We start from the raw sequence: 8,843 nt of genomic DNA on the forward strand, positions 1-8,843 counted from the left end.
AGGATTAATCATCTCATCTAACTTGCAGGAACAACAATTTACAACATTTAGCAACATTTCAAAGTACTCCAGCTGACAACATTCAGAATATGGGAGTTGTTCTTTACATTCATTTACACTTTTTGGTTTACTTAAAGCTCCTGTGAGGAACTTTAAGTTCTCATCATTTTGGCGGACCCTTGTGGACAAAGCTAAACCTCTTAACTCTTTGCTGAGCTTGTCCTGTACATGTGTAAATGGGTTTTCTGATGGTCAACTTCTTCTTCTTCTTCCTGTTATCTGCAGTGTGCTGTAACTTCCATAGGTTGCCACATACCTTGCAGCAGCAGCATGAACATTAAAACATAACTATCTTCAAATCATCATTTGTGTTGATCATGGTTTCTTTGGCTTTTGTGAATCGAAAAAAGAGGCATCAGCATTGATTTCAGTGGACGTCATTATGAGTCGAAAAGTCTTCACAGAGTTTTAAGTATAGGAAAAAGGAAGACGAGACCATATAGTTGCTTTTTTCACCTTGCTGTTGAGCCAAGTGTTTAGCCTCTTGCGGATAATCCAAAGAGCAGATTAACCCTTAGTGTGGGAATGGATTATAGGCTTGTCTGTCCAGTTACTGAAAAAGGGTGTATACCAGTAATCAGCCTGCGTCACATAACCATGTACTGGAATTGGCGATGACTTTATGCTTTATGTGACAGTAGCTCACTCTGTAGGGACTTGGTCTCTTTCTCTGTTGTGGATCAAGTCTGGTGGCGGGAGAGATGCCAGTTCACTTCCCGAGCACTGCTGTCCTTGTGCAAGACACCAAACCACTAACAGAACATGAGCACGTTGATGTGCAGCCTCTAACCTTGACATCTTTCCAGTTGTGCATGTCCATAGAATCCTGTCTCTACAGCTGTCTGTATTTCATGTGTAGCATGTCGAAATAAGAGAGTGTAAAAGTAATTACAAAAACATTGTGTGTACTTGTACTACAGAAAGAAATCGGATCCAGCTGCTATTGTTTATTGTTCGAGTTTGGTGTGAGCATTCTTCCAGATCGGATTATATTTGGTGTGGTTAGGTGAGGTCATTGGGTGTGTTGGCTGGCCAATGATTCTTCATTTTATTAGATGTTATGTTAGACAATCAAAGCTGACATAATGCTGGGGGGCAGTCAGGGAAAATAATTAAACATAAAGTGGGGAGAACAAATCATAACTGTACTGCGTAGACTGGCATCTAATGTTTTCAGTGTGGAGCAAATTAGAAGTTCCAGGGGAGGAGGACATTCCTGACAAGGTGTTTGCATGTCTCAGAAAAGCTTACAGCTTCAAGTTTGTAATCAAGTTATTTGGGGTGTTATTAATGACATCAGAATTGTGTGCAAGCAGCTATTAGAACAGTGTAAAAAAAATGTATCCCTTGTGCATAGTTGACAAAGAAGGTACATGTTTTAAAATCAAATATGATATACTATTGGGTGATTCTAAAAGGGTGCAAGTAGGGTGCAGTGCCCCTGCTCTAAAAAGCATCATCCCCATTATCACCCCTTGAAGTGCAGTGGCACTTTCTCCAACGCAAGGCAGGCCTCTCCTTCTTAACGAAATACTAAGTGATTAATAAAAATTATTAAAGCTGAAATATATATTTTTAAAAATCTATTGTCTGCAATCATTTAAAGGTTTTGAAAATGCACATCCAAAAAGTGAGGAGTCTGTGATCATTCTTATCGTGCGCAACCACAAGAGGGCCATGAATCTGTTTGTCTACACTTTAAAACAACAAAAAAAGAAAGCTTGTTTTTTTAATTCTCCTTTAAAATCAATGTGTCTTATTTACACGGAAAAGTTGCATCGAAGTTCGAAGCTACTCTCGGTGTAAATGTTGACAAATAATCCAAGGACATGGACGTAATCCGCAGCTCTTCCTGGTGGAAATAAGACAGGATCCTGAAAGATCTTTTCCCTATTCTTTCTGCCTCTTCCTTAACAACAGGAGGTAATTATACTGATAAGCTTACTTGGGTGTTATTTGATATCTCAATGGGGCTGCAGCTCATTCTCTCATGTCCCTGCAGACTCTTGTTAAATGTCTTATAAATGTCTGCTGATTTATAGGCAGATGAATGAGTTAGTGGAAAGTGCAACCCCAGGCTCCTCCAGCTGGCTGTGAAATACTGCACAGAACTACAGAGTTTTATCTGCTGTAACTGTGCAGCATGAAGAGTTCTCCATCAGTGCATCCGTTTGCAGAATAAAAACCTTCTTGGGAATTAGTAGGATTTAAGTTATTTCAGATAGTTCTTTTTTTTAAAACCTTTTTCCTGCAATCTGTACTTCACCAGGCCATACTTTCAACTTCAGCTACAACTATGTGTTTTTCATTTTAATCCTGATGTGAACCCATTAATGCCTTCAGTATGTTTTTTTTTTCTGTGGGTGTGTGTCAGTGGGAGAAGGTCGTAAGAGAGGAGCGAATCAGATTGAAGGAGGAAAAATCCAAAAAGGCACGTGGCTGGATCACTGCCCCTGTTTTGGCCCACGTGTCTCACCCAGCAGTGTGGTGCCTGTTATGGGTAACCAAGAGTTCAAAAACTGATGGGAGTGTTCAGGCCATCGTTAGCTTTTCACAACTACTGGCCTGGCTTTTTGCATGGGCCCAATCTGAATTCTATTAAAAAGCCAGACTAGAGCCCTTATTTCTCTGCTGCAGTGAATTAGTGTTTAGCAAGTGTGACCAGACATACCAGTGGGCCCAGGTTCAAGCTGAGTGACCTGACTCCTGACAATTATCAGTAAAACAAAAACATGTCCGATTTAAACATTAATAACAAAGCTGACCCACTTTCAAACACAATTCAAATTCTAAAATTAAACCGTTTTATTCTGTCCCACTCACTTTTAGTTTATTCGACAAAAACATATAAACCTTGCACCAGCATCTAACTTAAAGACTGATATATGTGCTACTGGTTTAGTCCATGGTCCTGCTAGTCTAGTAATAATGATTTATTGAATTAGTGATACTCTCTGATATGCTAAATGTTAACTGCAATACGAGAGGCTCACTCCAGTCTTTGAAAATCATCTTAGTATCCCCAGTTTGGACTTTTGAAAACAATGGCTCCTTGCATTCATTTACACAGTTGTTTTCATTTTCCAGCCAGAAGCGGTCCTGTCTTGAGTTCAACTGGTTGCTATAATAAGTACTAATATCCCAGATAAGGGTCTATGTGATTCTGTTTCAGCAGCATCTGACCTTGAAAATGATGTTTCTCAGGGAAGTATTCTATTCTTTCCTCTTTTCACTGTCAGCTGCCTTGTAGTGACATATTGTAGTAAATTGTGGTCAAGCTAAATAGTAATTTTTATAACGGTCTGTTGGTTTTTGTTGTTTGTTTCCTAAAACTGATTAATTTTCTCAAACACTTTGGGTAGCGTCTTCCCATAACAGGTGCTATACAAAGAAAAAATAGTTACAAAAATAATTCTTATGCATAATTCTAGTGAGTTTAATTAACCTGGCCTGAAATCATAGTGCTGAATACTTCCTTTTATACACCATATAATTCCTGGTAGTCTAGAAGGATCCAAAACAGACAGATTAACATCCACACAGTGATATAGACCTCTGGTGATAGATTTAACATAATGTGATGTTGATTTCAGATGGCAGTCACACCACCCAAGTGTTCAGCCTGCTCATTTCTCATTCTTAAATCCCACTTGAAGCATCATTTAATATTTTTTGGCAATTAAATGTTGATGTATTGCAGTTACTGATCGTTAGATTCCTTTTTTGCTTGCTTGGCAGTTGCTGCCAAAGACTTCTCCCCCTTTTCCTCTGACGCCTTGTGGTTTGTGAGGTAACCTTGCTGAGGGTAATTTATGCTACACAGATGTTCTGGGACGAGCAGTTATCCTGTTTCGGTGTATGCAAGTGTGTATGTGTCTCTGTGATGAGTGCAATGCCATTGGCTATGATACAGTGCTGTCAATGGCACTCTGCTGGGGAAACTTTTAAGGACCTAATTGAATATTTATATTGACCATCAAAACAGGAAACAGCAGTCAACTATCACAATGGTTCAGAACCTTTTCTGTTTCATGACTCCCTAAGCTCCTCACAGCCACCATGTATTGACACCACTATGTTTGAAACTGTTTATTTCTCAAGGTATTATTTAAACTTTTAATATTTCAGTAGGAAAAGCGCTCAAGCTAAACTGCATTTATCATTTTACCATATTTAAAAAGAAAAAAAAGAATAGAAACCTCACTGAGACATTTACCTGCTTTCTAACTTATTCAACCATTTATCAATTTCTTTAGATCATATATTTTAAAATTGCTTCATTACTTTCAGATAGGATTACAGTTTGAATAACATTCTGCTATTTTAACTTCCGTGAGCTTGCTGAAAAAGGATTTTTTTTGACAAACCTTTTTCTGAGACATGTTGTATACATAAGCATCTCAAAGGACAGATTGAGAAAATCCCTTTGTTATAACTTTTTCATCCACTCACAATCTCAAAATTATCTGTTCAGCTGCAGAAGTGGGCCTCATTTTGTGGTCAGAACCCCTTTTATATCAGACTGCATACATATCATGGAGCAATATGATATTTACTAAAAAGTTGTGTCATCGTCACCAAATTGATGAACATTGTACATTCTTCTTTCCTCATGGGAAGAAATATAGTATAATGGTTAAAACTGATGAGCTTCAGTGTGGCCTGAAGGTACTCAACAGACCTCGCGTAATAGTCTGTGACAGTCCCTGTATGAGAAAACACTCTGAAGCAATGAAGCACTTGAATATTGTCTTTCGGGTTTTTCCCCAATTATGTCCCTTCACTTTATGTGAGGGCGTATTTACTCCATAACAATAATTACAACTGTCTGCACTATAAACATTAAATCCAGAGTGTGAAAAACATGATCACAGTTCTTGTTCAAGAGACCTCAGGGTGGGATGGTACAAAGTGTTTCCTAGAGGGAAAAGATGATGTGGGGAAACATCTTCTGGCTTGTCAATACTTCAGTTTACAGTGAAGAGAGATAATCCTCACTGAGCTCAAAAACTGGTGTCATTCATATTGATTTAAGTTTTTCAGATTGCTATATGTAAGTGGCACAATAGGTTGATGAATGGTCTCTGTTTATGAATTCACGACTTTAAAGTATCTGTTTTCATCATCGTAAGATCATCTGAAAGATTTTTCTGTTTTGGTTGCATAACTGCTCCACAGCGTTAATAAGGGAAGACAAATGTGTCAGAGAGCTTCCTCGGGTTTCAAACCAAGTCATAAACATTTTTTTTTTTTTACTTCAGTGGGCTTTCTGTTTATTACCAGCCTCAATTATACCTAAGTGTACTCTCACTCTGATATCACAGTGTCTTTAACAGCACTGAGCATGTCAGGAAACCTTAAATCATTTCTATAAATCAATGCACTCTCTCTGAGCATTTCTTTCATTGAGTCCATATATTATATCCCTTCCCTTCTTATTTCTTTTGCTGATTCAGATTTCAATCGTTTGCGATGCATTTTGGTACTGGTATTTGTTGAACACACTGACACCCTATTAGTCAACCTGAACAATTCATTGTTTATCAGTCACATTCCTGTTAATCTAGACAGGCTTTGTAGGACAAAGCGTTGATACTTTGCGTAATGTTAACTAGAGAGGCAAAGTTTGGGTGCAATTTTGAATGCCTTGTCCTTTGTATTTTTTTTTTCGAAAACCATCTGGAGTCCTTTACAATACATGGACAATAGTGCAGGAACGTCTGACCATTAAGTTACATTCCTATCAGTTCACACATTGGCAACACAAAGTCACTTAGGCTACTACATATTTGAAGCACATTAGACACAACAAAACTACATGGTGCCTTTAAGAACAGAGTGCTCTTGACATAGTTCCTGTTATATATTTGGATTTACAAGATTTACAATCTATTCTGTGGCATCTTGTTGTAGCCTAACGAGAAGTATAATAATTAAGTAATACGCTAGTGAAGAAACATTCTTTAAACTTTGTGTTTTGGTCAGATCACACTTCTAAACATGAAATGATCTGTTAGAACGTTTGTGAAGTTCTGGTGTTTCTTTTTTTCATTGGTTCCAGGCTGTATGCTAAGGTATGCTAAGCTAGGCTAAGACAAACTTAGTTTTGCTTAAATAGTCCAAGCTCATAATGTCATTTATTTCTGGCTCCAGCTACATGTTTAAAGTGTAGACGTGGAAGTAGGGTTGAACTTTTCATTTTATTTAACTATTGACAACAAATGGAATGCTCTTATTTTCTATAAAATCACAAAAAATGTTTTAATAAACTTAGGAAATGATGAACACTGCTCACATTCCCATTAGGCAGACTCTTGACTTGATGCCTTGAAGGCTGATTGAATTTATTTTTGGGCAAAACATATTTCATACAACAGCTTCAGCCTTGTTATGTTTCAGTTCCATGGTGTGTTTAACTTAGGTATCTTTATCACATCTATGGTCGACATTTTTTTTTTTAAATAAACCAGAATAGTGAAACTTTCTTTTAAAAATCTCTTGTTCCACTTTTTATTTCCAGCCAGATCTCTACATCTTTCATGCTGTCCAGTGTGATTTCAGTCCTCTTCAACCCACTTTTCATGTCCTAACCTCTCCTTCAACTTTGTTTTCTCTACTGGCTTTAAAGTTGTCCAACTGGCTATGTGACATATCTTCGATCTAATTGGCTGTGTGACAACTTCGACAACAGATCTGGCTATTCTTCAGAGATCGGGGAACCCTCAAATCATCAGAAACATATGCGTGAACTAATCTTAACCTCTGTCGATTTTTACGAGCAGGAATGATGTGTTTTCAATTAATCCTCACCTATTTAATATTGCAATCTGGAATAAATATCAAACAGATATACAAACCTTTAAAATGATGGTTAAGAATATCTAACAATAAAGAAGCAACATCATTTTAACAAATTAAAAAGAATAGTATAAAGTTCTTAGACCCTTTCTTGGAAGGACACAAAGTCATGAAACCCACATTTAAAAGTAGAGAAATGACCTGCTGCGAGATTACGGGGAATTATGTGCCAGACTATTTTGGCTGGGCTCAGTTACTTCCTGGTATGCCAAGAAACTAGTGGAGACTCCAAAACATAACACATGGCCGCACATAATACGCTAATTTGCTGTAGCTTTATATAAGCTATAGCAGACAGAGTTTAGTATTGTTTCTTTCATTTAATTTAAGCCCTGGGATTTAGACTAAGTAACAGAAAGAAAACATTAGTTTGACAGCTTCTGTCCTTGGCTATGTACAGTGGTGTCTTAATTTTTACCTTTACTATTTCACATTGACATCCAACTTTTGCTGCTTCACTTAAGAGAGTAGGGATTGTTATGAAAACAACATTAGCCACGGGAGAGGAGCTGATTTTGTCTTTTTAACTGTTCAATAGATTATAGGCTGAGACAACGTCATAGTTATGCAATTTGACAATATCCTAAACAGTGCCGGGGGTCATATGTTACAAACATAAGCACTAGTGTGATAGGATTATTCTTCTTCTTTTTAACCTATAAGAAGACTCCTCCCGCTTTCTATTTTCTTTCCAACAGGGCAAGTAGGTATAATGCAACCAACGTTTTGTCCCCTAGCTGTGCATGCTAAAAGCAGACCATTTGGCAAGCATCACACTGTTCACCTGAGCTGGTCAATTGATCTCCAGGAGGCAGACACAATCTGTAAGTTTAAGAGTAGGATTAAAACAGCACTTTTTGATAAAGTTTACAGTGAGGGCTGGCACAGGCTTGGAGCAGCCTCTAGTTATGCTTCTATATACTTAGACTGCCGGGGGAACTGGCACCTCGAGCTCCTATCTCTCTCTCTTTCTGTACATTCACATCATATTACTGCATGTCTCTATTTGTACATCTAAGTTACACACCACATATTTTTGTCGGAGCTCCTGAGTGCTCATGTCTCGTAAGTTCCTCTGGATCATTAGTGCTATCGTTTTTTAATAATGCTAACACTTGTACTCGTAGTTAGAGATGTAAAGAGATTTATTCCTTTGTGTTCAGCTACTGTTGTTTTAAATTAAAAAATGGGTGCGCCAGCATTTTCATGGCACATCCATCTTTGTGTTGTTTTTTTTTTAATAGATCAGAGGGCTTTCTGTTCTATTCAGGAAGCAAGAGCAACTCCGCCAACTGCTGATCTTAGCAGGGCTGATATTTTTTGGTTTCCGGCCAATAGTAAGAGTTGTTCCTGAAAGACATATGGATACCAGATGGTGCTTTACCCAAACAAATCTTCCAAGGCTGTAACCAGTGTGTGTAATCAAGAGAGGGTGGCTTACAGACCAACCTGTCAAACTTAAGATAAACAACCCAGTCTTGTGTGTTTCATAATGCCTAGTGTAACACAATGCATCTATGTGTGTGTATGTCACTTAGACCTCTTTGTGTCCAGGTTGTTCTTCGCGCTCTGATTATTGTGGATCCATCTCCACTGTTTGTTGACACACGCAGTGGTTTGTTTGCATCATGCTTCACCAAAAGCTGCCCACACACATCCAACTGCTAATATAACAAAGGATGGAGGCCAATTGGGACACTATGTGTATCTGTGTGTGCATGTTTGCATGCGTCTGAGTATGGTGTGTGCAGAGTCGACCAGGTGGATCAAGGAATGTTATGGAAAATTAAAAAGGCCTGTGAGAGAGAAGGGCCAGCCAGGGTGACTGTGGCATTTGGAAGCGAGGGCAGTTTTCCAGTCAGTTCATCGTTCGCTAGCTGGTCACCTGCTCACAATTAGATCTGGGTGTCTTTCCTTCTCTCTCT

This window comes from Symphodus melops (genome assembly GCF_947650265.1).
Source record: "Symphodus melops genome assembly, chromosome: 12".
Taxonomy (NCBI): Eukaryota; Metazoa; Chordata; class Actinopteri; order Labriformes; family Labridae; genus Symphodus; species Symphodus melops.